The following is a 14,452-nucleotide window of genomic DNA, read 5'->3' on the forward strand; positions in this document are numbered from 1 at the left end:
ACGATCGGGGCAAGAGGGAGCTCAAGCCCTCTTGCCCCCCCCCCGACTCCCCGACACGATCGGGGCAAGAGGGAGCTCAAGCCCTCTTGCCCCCCCGACTCCCCGACACGATCGGGGCAAGAGGGAGCTCAAGCCCTCTTGCCCCCCCGACTCCCCGACACGATCGGGGCAAGAGGGAGCTCAAGCCCTCTTGCCCCCCCCGACTCCCCGACACGATCGGGGCAAGAGGGAGCTCAAGCCCTCTTGCCCCCCCGACTCCCCGACACGATCGGGGCAAGAGGGAGCTCAAGCCCTCTTGCCCCCCCCGACTCCCCGACACGATTGGGGCAAAAGGGAGCCCAAGCCCTCTTGCCCCGCCGATTCCCCAACTCCCCACACAATATCGGGCCAGGAGGGAGCCCAAGTCCTCCTGGCCACGGCGACCCCCTAACCCCACCCTGCACTACATTACGGGCAGGAGGGATCCCAGGCCCTCCTGCCCTCGACGCAAACCCCCCCTCCCCCCAACGACCGCCCCCCCCCAAGAACCTCCGACCGCCCCCCCAGCCGACCCGCGACCCCCCTGGCCGACCCCCACGACACCCCCAACCCCCTTCCCCGTACCTTTCTGTAGTTGGCCGGACAGACGGGAGCCAAACCCGCCTGTCCGGCAGGCAGCCATCGACGGAATGAGGCCGGATTGGCCCATCCGTCCCAAAGCTCCGCCTACTGGTGGGGCCTAAGGCGCCTGGGCCAATCAGAATAGGCCCGGGAGCCTTAGGTCCCTCCTGGGGGCAGGGCCTGAGGCACATGGTCGGGTTGGGCCCATGTGCCTCAGGCCCCGCCCCCAGGAGGGACCTAAGGCTCCCGGGCCTATTCTGATTGGCCCAGGCGCCTTAGGCCCCACCAGTAGGCGGAGCTTTGGGACGGATGGGCCAATCCGGCCTCATTCCGTCGTTGGCTGCCTGCCGGACAGGCGGGTTTGGCTCCCGTCTGTCCGGCCAACTACAGAAAGGTACGGGGAAGGGGGTTGGGGGTGTCGTGGGGGTCGCGGGTCGGCTGGGGGGGCGGTCGGAGGTTCTTGGGGGGGGCGGTCGTTGGGGGGAGGGGGGGTTTGCGTCGAGGGCAGGAGGGCCTGGGATCCCTCCTGCCCGTAATGTAGTGCAGGGTGGGGTTAGGGGGTCGCCGTGGCCAGGAGGACTTGGGCTCCCTCCTGGCCCGATATTGTGTGGGGAGTTGGGGAATCGGCGGGGCAAGAGGGCTTGGGCTCCTTTTTGCCCCGATCGTGTCGGGGAGTCGGGGGGGGGGCAAGAGGGAACCAGGCGGAGAGAGGGCAGTTAAGCGCAGTGCCTGCGCGGAAGGATGCAGCTCGGGCGACTTCGTTGTGTGAAACGAAGTTCGTTGTACGGATCAAGACATAAAGTTCGTTGTGCGCAGCGTTCGCTGTGCGAGGCGTCCGTTATGCGAGGCACCACTGTATAAATAAAACACAATTATAATGCATAAAAAACACAAACAATGCTCAAATTTGAAACAATTTAGAGTTCCCATTATTCTAGGACAGGGCTGCCCAAGTCCGGTCCTCGAGATCTACTGGCAGGCCAGGTTTTCAGGATATCCACAATGAATATGCATGAGAGAGATCTGCCTGCACTGCCTTCTTGGTATGCAAATCTCTCTCATGCAAGTTCATTGTGGATAGCCTGAAAACCTGGCCTGCCAGTAGATCTCGAGGACCGGACTTGGGCAGCCCTGTTCTAGAACATATGCAAAAGGACACTGTGATCTGTAGTATAAAAAATGGAGACTGGTATAAGGGTCAAAAGGACTTTGCTCCAGTTCATATCCCAATCTAAACCGCAATAGAAATCATCGAGAATGCTGATCAAAACTCTTTCTGTGCTATGTTTAGCATGAACACCAGCCTGGTAATCATACCTTATGTGGAAGTCATTCAAATAAGCATTCGGCTGTAAGCTCATAGCCTTCTCGATCAATCTGCTCAGATACGACAGGTCTGACACAGAACTGAAGTTAGACAAAATAGCAAAATTTGGTGCTAGTTTTTTTGAAGAAATAAGAAGTTATATAATTTTGAAACAGTGTATGTGCTGTTAAATCTCTGAAACGTTCACCCTTTTTCATTTAAAATTAGTTATTCAGAATCAAACAGTTCAAAGGGTCTATTCAGAAAAGAGCCATTCATTTGGGGATAGTCTACCTTTGGCATCAGAAGGAAGATATGGAAAAGAAATCCAAGACTGCTTCCATCCAGGAACAGATGAGTATTCTAGAGAATTCTGAGATGTGGGGAGTAGAGAACTGCATGCCTCCTCTATCTGGACATGGGCTATTGGATAGCTCTCAAAAGGAGCTGGAAATATGCAGGAATGCTGTAGTATAGTAGAAATGGAAGGAACTGCAGGGGATCAGACTACTTGTGAAAGCCTACTTAATCAGTTTGCATTAGGTAGGGGGACAATGCTGAAACCATTCAGTGATAGAATCAAAAGAATTCTCTTTGCAACAGAAAACTTGGATGTATGAAAACGGGGAGAGGAGAGGTGCTGCATTGATTTACAGGTCTAATGTTATTCTATCTTTCACTGAGGCTGTTTGCAACCCCCAATTTTTAATGCACTGGGTAGCTGCATCTTCCTTAATTTTTTAATGCCCTGGAGTTTTCTTTGCCTGTTGTAAGAAATCAAAAATCATCATTAAGGTTCCCTGGAGATGACCATAGCAAGTCAAATTATTGACATGACTGGAATTTATGCTGAAAGGTATTATTTTAAGATTCATTTACACCTAAATTTTAATGAGCCTGCATTTATATATAAATTATAGATGATCTATATTTCCCAGAATAGAAGTAAGGGTGACAGCCAGTAAAGTATACTCATTCTACATGTGTGACTAGCCCACAATAAACGAGCCACATAGATGCAATTTTTGTTTTTCCAACAAACACCAGAGAATGTGATCAACTGAATGTTATTGGGCTTCTGAGATATACAGAATTCTTTTAAAATCACAAGCCTAAAGCACTTCATCCTTTGTGTGGCCTTTTCCTGAACGTCATTCAGTATGACTTAGCCAGTATACCAAAGGAAATAATAAAGGTAGAAATTCCTTTCATCTCCCTCGAGGCAAGTATGCTAGCATGAGTTCTCAAAAACCTCTATTTTTACCTGTTACTTCATCAACCCCCTCTTTTACAAAACCGTAGTGTGGTTTTTAGCACTGGCTGCGGCAGTAACAGCTCTGATGCTCATATGAGCGTTTGGAGCTGTTACCACCGTGGCCGGTGCTAAAAAAAACATGCTACGGTTTTGTAAAGGGGGGGGGGTTATTTATTCATTCTAATTTTTTAGCCTGTCCTCCTAAAAGAGCTCAGAACAGGTTGAAATAAGGTTCTGAAGCATTTTCCCTATCTGTCCCAGTGGGCCCACAGAATAATGTACCTGGGGCAGTGGAGGATTAAGTGACTTGCCTAGGATCACAAGGAACAGCATGGGGTTGTAGCTCTAACCCAGTGGTCTCAAACTCAAACCCTTTGAAGGCCACATTTTGGATTTGTAGGTACTTGAAGGGCCTCAGAAAAAAAATAGTTAATGTCTTATTAAAGAAATAACAATTTTATATGAGGTAAAACTCTTTATAGTTTATAAATCTTTCCTTTTGGCTAAGTCTTAATAATAATATTGTAATTTATAGCTAAAGAGATATATTATCAAGAAACTGTTTTATTTTACTTTTATGATTGATAAACATACCGAGGGCCTCAAAATAGGTAGTACCTGGCGGGCCACATGTGTCTCCCGGGCCGTGAGTTTGAGACCACTGCTCTAACCACTACACCACGCTCTCCTCCTAAAGAATCTTTTATTTACTGTTCTAATATGTTTTAATTCGTGTATGTTTATTCTTTTTAAATATCATTTATGTCAGTGGTCTCAAACTCAAATCCTTTGCAGGGCCACATTTTGAATTTGTAGGTACATGGAGGGCCGCAAAAAAAAATAGTTAATGTCTTATTAAAGAAATAACAATTTTATATGAGGTAAAACTCTTTATAGTTTATAAATCTTTCCTTTTGGCTAAGTCTTAATAATAATATTGTCATTTATAGCTAAAGAGACATATGATCAAGAAACTTTTATTTTACTTTTGTGATTACAATAAACATACCAAGGGCCTCAAAATAATACCTGGGGGGCCGCATGTGGCCCCCGGGCCGCGAGTTTGAGACCACTGATTTATGTGTACTCTGGTATGCATAATGTATCTGATAGTGCACTTTTTCTCTGTCAGGTTTTCACTTGTGTAAGTGGCAGGTGCATAGTACTGTATTTCACAAAAGTGTACCTATTGGATCCAGCAGGAGGAAGTGGAGTAATTCCTCCACAGCACAACCAAGCAACTGCCTTATGACTTTTCCCTCCATTCTCTTGCAGCAGAAATGATAGTGGGTCATCTTTTGTGACCCATGACCCATGTAACCCATCATACATTTGACCCTCGACCCATACCTATGATCCACGGTGCATTATCCTGGCTCCAGATGCAGTGTCAGCAGATGAGACTACAATTGACAAATACAGGACACTTGCTAACTGGCACTGCATTGTTAACTGCCAAACTACTGTAGTTCTAATTGTGACATCAAAAGTAGAGCTACAAAAATTTCCCAATTTCAAATAGCATATGCAATGTAAAAATATCAATAAACTATGAACTTATTCACTGCACATCCTGGTTGCAGTTTTATGCAAATAAAGAGGGGGAAAAAAAAACTTAGACACCCTTCAAATCATGTCAAACAGTCATCTATTTAATTATCGGTCTAAAAAAAAAACCCTCTTAATCTTTTTTTCTTTTTTATAATAATAATAAGCAGAAATAAAAATTCAAAATGAAAAAGACGTGAGCGTGGTTGGAAAGATTCTGATCCCAAGGGGACCCGTTTCACCCTAGGCTTCTTCAGGGGATCAGTGAGAGTATTCAAGCCTAGAAACTGGTATCATAACCAGTTCCTTCTTCAATCGCCAACCACATCAAACTTTTTCAAAAACAGTGGCGTGGTACAGGTTTAACCTCAATGCAGGCACATAACTCTAACACTGCAGATAACTTTGTCTTTACCTTTAGAACGCCTAATTGTGACAGCAATGGTGCAAGTTCTCTTCTTGTTTTATTTTTATGATTTACTTATATGACTACTGTATGCAATTTTCATTCATTCATACATGGCAGAAAGACATCATCACAATTGTAATGATCGCAGTACTACTGCGTGCGAGTCATGTGTCGTGCGACTGCGACTGCAGTAACAAAGACTATTGCATGTACTGTCTGCTTGAGCCAGTCACTATTTCAACTGTGTTTTGGATGCCTTTATTTTTTGAAAATGAGCCCCATCCTGTCTAAAATGCTGATGTTACTAGTGTTACTAAAAGAGTAACAAAGTTAAGCATATAGAAAGCTAAGCAATATGAATTAATGTTGAGTTTCCTTACTATGTCCATTTTAAGACTTTCAACCTCCAATTGTTTAGTGCTTATATAAAATTAACACTGGTTGTGCTCCAATTATTAGAAAGCGCTATGTGAAACACCTCTAATTAGATGCAATTATACTAAGCTGTGGGAAGTACTAACACATGCTTACCGTAGCATAAAAGAGCTTACTGTGGGGTGCACTCAGGTGTCACAATAATTTTTGCATATTCACACACTACCCAAACACAAAGGGCTCCTATTACAAAGCTGCGATAGTGGGGGTGGGGGTGGTTTGTTTGTTTTTAAGGTGATTTTTTTTTAATTGGACTAATTTTATGTATAACAATTTTTATTGAAAGAATCAAATAATCAGTACAATAGGATAATACAAAAATACATTCAATATAATAAGAATCACAATAATATTTCATACAAATTTAAATCATTCTTTCAAATTTAATTTCCATATGAATTAATTCAATCTTATCTACATCCCCCTTAATTCCATCCCCTACCCACTATCTTCCCCTAAATGAAATCCCTCACCCTGGATGAAAGTTGACAAAAATAAAAAAATTAAAATAAATAACTGGAATGTAATTAGTAAACCTAAATTTTCATAATAAATAATAGTGTTTTTAGCGCATGCAGAATTTTAGTGTGCGCTAAACCCTCGCTAAGTGGCTAGAACTAACGCCAGCTCAATGCTAGCGTTAGCATCTAGTGCACGAGGCACGTGGCAATTTAGCGTGCGTTGAGCGCGTGCTAAAAACACCAGCGCAGCTTTGTAAAAGGAGCCCTAAATGTTAGTGCTTGGGGTGATAGTAGTTTATATATTTGCCACATAGGCAATCTGGTTCCATCTTCATGTAGCATTCAAAATTGCTTATGAACATCAGTTAAATCCCAAGCTTAATGTAAGAGCTAGGACAAAGGTGAGGTGATCTAGGCTCATGCTTTGGTGAAGAAGACAGTATTCGACTGTGACTGAATTTAAGCTCTGCACACCTAGATTAGCTGAATGCTTTGAAGATAGAGAGGATATCTTGCATGGTTCATTAAGCATGCTCATAGCCAGACAAATGGTGACACCCAAAAATGAGCTGAAACATGTTTTGATTGCATGTATCTGCACTGTGCAGGAGCCAAACTTGATTATATAAATGATACCTTCTTACCTTTTTACTATATGTCTCCCATGTTGCATATTTATATCTATTATGATGGAGGCTGGTAATTTTTGTGCCTGTTTTCAGCTTGCCTCGTACTTTTTTACAATAACGATAGTAACACATTGTCTTCAGCTATGAAGCTATATATTTTTTCATTAGTAAAGACAGATGGATCCTCTGAGAGCCACTTGCCTTTTTCAGTAAGCTATCAAAATAAGCTTTAATATACTGTATGTTCTATTTTGATCATATTGTCAGGCATATTCCCAAGCTGTTAATGTCTGTTACAGCTACAAACTAGCATGAACGAATGCTGATTCCAATTTGAATTTGCATGCACATCTTGTTACATGCTATTGTATGCTCAAAACTAGTGTCAATTCAGTTAAAAAAAAACATAGTTAACAAATGAAAACCTAAATAAAATTATTTTAGGAATTCAGAAAAACATTTTTACTCTGTAATGAAGACCTGGGATTTGAACCCTGAACCTATGACAAGAACACTAACTTTTAGGTCCAGGGTAAACAATTCTGATCCTCAAGAGCTGGAGCATTTACAGTTGGAGATGGAGCAGAAAAGAGGACTAGAACCCGCAAATGGTCAAACGGGTAGAGGGAAACAGTGATGACTAAGGAGAGTTAAAATAAAACTCAGGATTCCATCATGGTCACAATAATTTATTGTAGTATCCGGGGGCAAATCACCGTGACCAACACAGATGCATTTTGGCATCGGCTGACTGTGTCAGCCGTCTGTGTAAGCACTAGATTCCGAAAAAAAACAAAACAAAACAAGAAAACCCCTCTCCTTCTAATGGAATAGTTCAATAACTTGGGAGGATTGTGAAGCGTAGTATTAGAGCTATGGCCTCAGCACCCTAAATATAACAACATGACTAAAACAGAGATGCTCATCTTCCCACCTAAACCCACCTCCCTGCTTCCCCTATTCTCTGTTTCTGTGAACAACACTCTCATCCTCCCTGTTTTGTCTGCTCACTATCTTGGGGTCATCTTTGATCCCTTTTTCTCCTCCACTGCCCAGACACAACATATCGCTAAAACCTGCTGCTTCTTCCTCTATACCATAATATTACCAAAATCTGACCCTTCTTCTCTGAGCACACTACCAAAACCCTTGTCCACATCCTCATCACCTCACGCTTAGATTACTGCAACTCGCTACTCAGACCTTCCGCTTAGACATCTCGCTCTCCTCCAATCCATCCAGAATTCAGCTGCAAGACTCATATTTTGTGAGAGATGCTATACTCACGTTACCCCTCTCCTAAAGTCACTTCACTGGCTTCCCATCCATTTCTGAATACAATTCAAACTCCTCTTACTGACCTATAAATGCACTCACTTGACTGCCCCTCACTATCTCTATTCACTTATCTCACCCTATGTCCCCCTCCCCCCCCCCGTGAGCTCCACTCAGCTGATAACTCTCTACTGTCTGTTCCCTTCTTTTACTCTGCCAACTCCAGACTCCGTTCCTTCTACCTTGCTGCACCGTCTGCTTGGAACAAGCTGACTCAATCCCTATGGCAGGCTCCATCTCTGGCAGTGTTCAAGGCCCAGTTAAAAGCCCACGTCTTCGAGACTGCATTCAGCTCCAAACCCCTCTTACCTTGGTTCCGTATCTTTAACTCCACATATCATGTCTGTCTGTCCAAGTTAGATTGTAAGCTTTTCTGAGAAGGGAACGTCTATTAAATATCAAAATGTACAGCGCTATATAAGTAATAAATAGTAGTAGTAGTAGTAGGTTGTGGGTTCAAACCCTGCAATGCTCCTTGTGACCCTGGGAAAGTGACATAATCCTCCACTGCCCCAGGTACATTAGATAGATTCTGAACCCATCAGGATATAGAGGGAAGATGTTTGAAATAACTCTATGTAAACCACTTTGAGGATGATTGTAAAACTACAAAAAAGGCAATACACAAGTCCCAATCCCTTTTCTATCTCTTAATTGCTGCTATGCAGAGAGCTTCAAACATAGTAGATGTAAAAATTATTGTGACCATGGTGAACTCATGAGGCTTGTTATTCCTCTACTTAGTTGTCACCACTTTCTTGTATATAAACATAAAAAAATAAGAAGCGCCATCTCCAGATCAGACCTTCGGTCCATCAAGTCCAGTGATCCGCACACGCGAAGGCCCTGCCAGGTGAACACCTGGCGTAATTTTAGTCACCCATATCCCTCTATGCCTCTCATAAGGAGATGTGCATCTAGTTTGCTTTTGAATCCTAGGACGGTCGATTCCGCAATAACCTCCTCTGGGAGGGCATTCCAGGTGTCAACCACTCTCTGCGTGAAACAGAATTTCCTGATATTTCCTGATATATGTATATAGTACTCCCCCGAAATTCGCAGGGATTACATTCCAGGAACCACCGTGAATTTCAAAAAAGTGAATATGGTTTTTAGGCAGGGGAGACAGGAGAGGGCAGCTGGAGAGGCAGGAGAGGGCAGCCGGAGCGCCGTTGAGTAAAGGAAATCACACACCGCCTCTTCCTGTTCTAAAGTCGGGCCCAACCAATCAGGAGCTGCTTTGACATGTAGCTCTTGATTGGTAAGGTCCAGACCACTCCCGACTCTAGAGAAGCATTGAAAAGGTCAGTCAGCGGTGCCACCAGAACTTCCCTAAGTTTCTTCAGCACCCTCAGGTGTACACCATTCGGCCCCCATTGTTTTGTCTATCTTTAATTTAGTTGGCTCTTCACAAACACAACCCTCTGAAAATTGATCAGGGTCTACCACTCCTCCATCTCTATTTGCATTTGTCTTCTGTGGTTCCTCTCCATTCTCTTCATCCATGAGCACAGAACATAAATATTTGTTAAACAATTCAGCATTTTTAAAAATCAGCTTCTACATATTCCTCCACTTCACTTTTGAGTCTCACAATGCCACTTTTGCACTTCTTCCTATCACTAATATATCAAAAGATGTCTTGTCTCCCCGTTTTACCATTTCAGCTAGTTTTTCTTCCATTTGTTTCTTTGCTTTCCTGCAATAGGTTTTGATATAAGATCCACATTTGGGTGCCAAAACACACACCTGCTGAAATCAGGTATAATTTCTAGTGGCCAGTTTCGGTGCACATCCTTGGTATTCTATGACAATGTGTACACATTGTAAAGAACACCCCTGATCTGCCATATACTGTACTTCCCATAGCCACACATTCTTTTGAGTTTTGCACCATTGGATCGGGCATACATTGTTATACATACATTGTGGAGACCAGTGTTAAGGAACTCCTTTTAAAACACTTTTTTAAACACCTAAAATCTATGAACATTTTAAAAGCTACAAAGAAAGACGAAGATGAGGCAACCTCTTCGGACAATGAAATAAGTTTCAGATAAATAGTAATTTCTTACGCTTATCAGGACCATAATGTTAATTGATTTTTGTTGCTGAGGTATTGGTAATGCCTTTTTATTCAGTTTTTGTGTTGAAGTATGGAAAATGAATGTAGTGGAAAATGAATGTAGTGATGGTTCCCAAATCTACTGGTTTATATTGAAAAAAGTTGTCCTAGAGAAGGAGTAGGCAATTCCGGTCCTCGAGAGTCGGAGTCAGGTCAGGTTTTCAGGATATCCACAATGAATATGTATGAGATGGATTTGCATGCATTGCCTCCTTGAGATGCAAATCTATCTCATGCATATTTATTGTGGCTATCCTAAAAACCTGACCTGGCTCCAGCTCTTGAGGATCAGAATTGCTTACCCTGGACCTAAAAGTTAGTGTTCTTGTCATAGGTTCAGGGTTCAAATCCCAGGTCTTCATTACAGAGTAAAAATGTTTTTCTGAATTCCTAAAATAATTTTATTTAGGTTTTCATTTGTTAACTATGTTTTTTTTTAACTGAATTGACACTAGTTTTGAGCATACAATAGCATGTAACAAGATGTGCATGCAAATTCAAATTGGTGCCAATTAGAGGCCAAACACTGACACTAATTGGTTGGTGAGCAGTGTTCCCGCTAAGGTGCGCTGGCCTGCGTGCGCGCACAAAATATTACATCGCAGCGCAAAGTTTCTCTTCACAGCGCACACACGCGTCGCAAAGGTAAGGGGAGGTAAGGTAAGGGGACGCATTGGGGGGATTGCACTTCCCCACAATTGCCATGCTTCGGTTCCTCTTCTTCCTTCCTTCCTCCCCCCCCCCCCCCCCGCGGGACCCTGCGGCACCATCAACTCTTACTCCCTCTAATGTCGGCCCTGCAGCTCCAGACTTCCTCGCACCTTCTCCCCTCCCCCTGTGGATCGCTATTATTTTAAATGTTATAGCCGCGGAGCTGTATCCATCAGTGGAGATGTCTAACCTCGGCCTGCCCCGGAACTCTTACTGCAACAGTGACTTCCTGTTCCTGCCTAGACGGGCGGCTGCTGCAGTAAGAGTTCCGGGGCAGGCCGAGGTTAGACATCTCCACTTATGGATACAGCTCCGCGGCTATAACATTTAAAATAATAGCGATCCAAAGGGGGAGGGGAGAAGGTGCGAGGAAGTCTGGAGCTGCAGGGCCGACATTAGAGGGAGTAAGAGTTGATGGTGCCGCAGGGTCCCGCGGGGGGGGGGGGGGGGAGGAAGGAAGGAAGAAGAGGAGCCGAAGCATGGCAATTGTGGGGAAGTGCAGAGCTGCAGGGAAGAGTGTTGCGGTACCCAGCTGGAGGGAGAAGGAAGATGAGGGAGGGAATTAAAGGAGATGCCAGGGCTTGGAGCATAGGAGGAAGGTATGCCAGTCTAAGGGAAAAGGAAGGGGGAGATGTGAGAGCATGGAGGGGGAACGAAAGATGGAAGAAAAGGAAAGGAGAGAGATGCCAGAGAATCAGGGAAGGGGAGATACCAGACTATGAGGAGAGGTGTGGGAGAGGGAAGGCGAGGAGAGAGATGCCAGACCAATGGGGTGAAAGGAGAGATGGAAGGGGGAGGCATACAGTTTCTGGAAGGGGCATAGAAGGAGAGAAGATGCCATATAGGGGAAGAGAGACGGCAGACAGTGAATGGAAGGAAGAGAGTTACAAGAAGATGAGGAAAGGAGAAACCACAGAAGACAAAGGTAGAAAAAAATTTCTATTTATTTATTGCTTTAGGAGACATGTGTCACTGTTTCTGTGAAGCATTGTATGCAGAGTCCAGCTTCTTGCTGGTTCAATTTAACCTTTGTCTATGTATTTTTATTTTATCCCCCCTTTTACAAAACTGTGAAGCGTTTTTAGCACCAGCCTTGGTGGTAGCAGCTCTGATGCTCAGAATTTTATGAGCATCAGAGCTGTTACCTCCGTAGCTAAAATCCACACTACAGTTTTGTAAAAGAGGGAGGGGTTAGTTTGTGATTACATATTCCTTACTAGGCGAAGGTGTTTTCTGTGTTCTGTGTGTTCGAAAGACATGGTTTTCTGTTAGGATTGACGGTGTAGGATTGATCTGTGCTGGTCTGGCTTGTTTAGTTTTACAATGGGTGTATTGATGTACTGCTCACTGCAATATGTAAGATGCTGCCTTTTCCTAGGTACTCATGTGTGACGTGTGGTTTGTTACTAAAAATCATGTTTTTCTTACAGATGGGGGGGGGTGCCAAAAAATGATGGGCCCCGGATGTTACATATGCTAGGTACGCCACTGTATGTAAAGATACCAGAAAGCTGGCGTAGCAAAAACTTCTAAGTTTTGAGTATTTAACCCTCCCACAATCTCACGGGCACTCGTTTCAAGTTTATTGAGATTTTGATTTAAACGCAATATCAAATATTTTCAATGCGTATAACAAAAATAAATTTGGGGAAATAAATAAAACCATTTGAACCAGTGTTCCCGCTAAGCTGCGCTGGCGTGCGCTGGCGCACAAAATATTACATCGCAGCGCACACGTTTCTCGTCACAGCGCACGATCGGAAGAGGCGTACGGCAGATGGCAGGCGGCGAGAGGAGAATCGGGCGAGTTGGCTCATAACTTGCTGGCGCCCGATATTTTTGGCTCACGGTGAAAAAAGTTTGCTCACAACACCCGCCCGCTTAGAGGGAACACTGTTGGTGAGTCAGTTTAGCTGTGCGCACATCTTGAATCGACGTCGTATATAGAATCTAAGGGTAAATGGATAACCAGGCTGTAGTTGCTTTTCTCCAAGTCACATCAAATATAAGTTGAGGCACAATTATATCAAATTTTGCAAGTTAGGAATATGAGGGTTTCAAATAAAATTGAAGCACCTTGTATTGTCATGGCTTATTTTTTAAGCACTGATCTTAGTATTTAAGCATATACAGAAAGTTGGTTAATGCAGTGTAAAATCAGAAGCTTTCTTTGCTGGTAGGTGAACAGGACTTGTGAGTATTGGTGTGCTAGAAATTGTGGGCCAGATATTCAAAGCTATTTAAACTGCTAGGAGAGGCCAGAGGCTATTCGGGGATATTCAGTGATACTTAAATGGTAAGAGCAGCTGAATATCCCCGCTAACTGGCTATCCCCTAACCCACTTGTTCTTAAGCCTGTCTGCTCTGCAAAAAAACTGAGAATTGGGCAGGAAGGCACCAACACATGCATGATAGAGGCAGTCTTGAGATTTTTAAAGTGACAGAACACTTTTGCATAGTCTTTTCCAGGCTCCATGGATGACGTCACCCACATGAGAGAATGTATTGCCTGCTTGTCCTCGGATAACATTAGTTGTATAATGTATTGAAACAAGTTTTTCATGTATTAGCCTCCTTTTTTTTTAATCAAGCATACATTTGAAGCAGCTGGGATTCTGATTTGTCAATTAACTTGTCTTCAATGCGCTCAACAAAATAAAACCTACTTTGACAAACGGTGTGTCACTGCCATATTAAGTGAAATAAGATCTTGTTGTCTTGAATTCAGAATAATCTATTCTGTGCTGAACCATTAAGGCTACAAAACTCAGAATATTAAGGCTGCAGTTAAGAATCTGATGTGTACCATAGTCACTTCAAGTAAGTTAGGAAATGTGTTTTAAAATACGTGGAGTTTTTACTATGTTAAATGTGATGACAGCTGCTGCTGTGGGATATGACACTGCTGTACAGTATTAGCAAGAGAGTTAATCATAATGCAGTTTTTTATTGTGTGGCTGGTAACAACAGCAGCATAGAGACATAGATTCTGGTGCTTTTCTTAATAATGATAAATATGGAACCATTAGTTGAACTCTGCAAACTAAGGAATCCTATTACTAAACGTCACAAGAGGATTATAGTGTGGGCCAGCGAGATAAATGCTCCGATGCTCATAGAATTCCTGAGCATTGGAGCATTTACCTCACAGGTCCCCGCTAAAAATCTCTGGCACCATTTAGTAAAACCCAGCATATAATTGGCATGCAGTTTTTAAAGTGGTTACTCAAAAGAATAAAGTATATAAAATATGTTTCTACCAACAAAGCCAATTAGTTAATTAGAAAATTAGGATTAGTTACCATATTTTTCGCTCCATAAGATGCACTTTTTCCACCCCAAAAAAGGGGTGGAAAAGTGGATGTATCTTATAGAGCAAAGACGATCCGCCCTCCCTCCTCCTGGTACCTTTTTAAAACACCATCCACCCTTTAAAAACATGGCCTGCCTGCTGGCCCTTCCTTTTAAAACACCCCCATCCCGTCCCACAGTACCTTTTAAAACGCCCCTTAAGCCTGGTGGTCCAGCAGTATATGGGCTGGCAGGAGCATGCTTTCTGCGCTGCTGCCTGGGTCTGCCCCGCTTTCTGAATGGCTGCATCAGTTCTCACGGGAAGGAGAGCCTGGTAGGGAGGGGGG

The sequence above is a fragment of the Geotrypetes seraphini genome, chromosome 5, assembly GCF_902459505.1.
Source record: "Geotrypetes seraphini chromosome 5, aGeoSer1.1, whole genome shotgun sequence".
NCBI classification, from domain to species: Eukaryota; Metazoa; Chordata; class Amphibia; order Gymnophiona; family Dermophiidae; genus Geotrypetes; species Geotrypetes seraphini.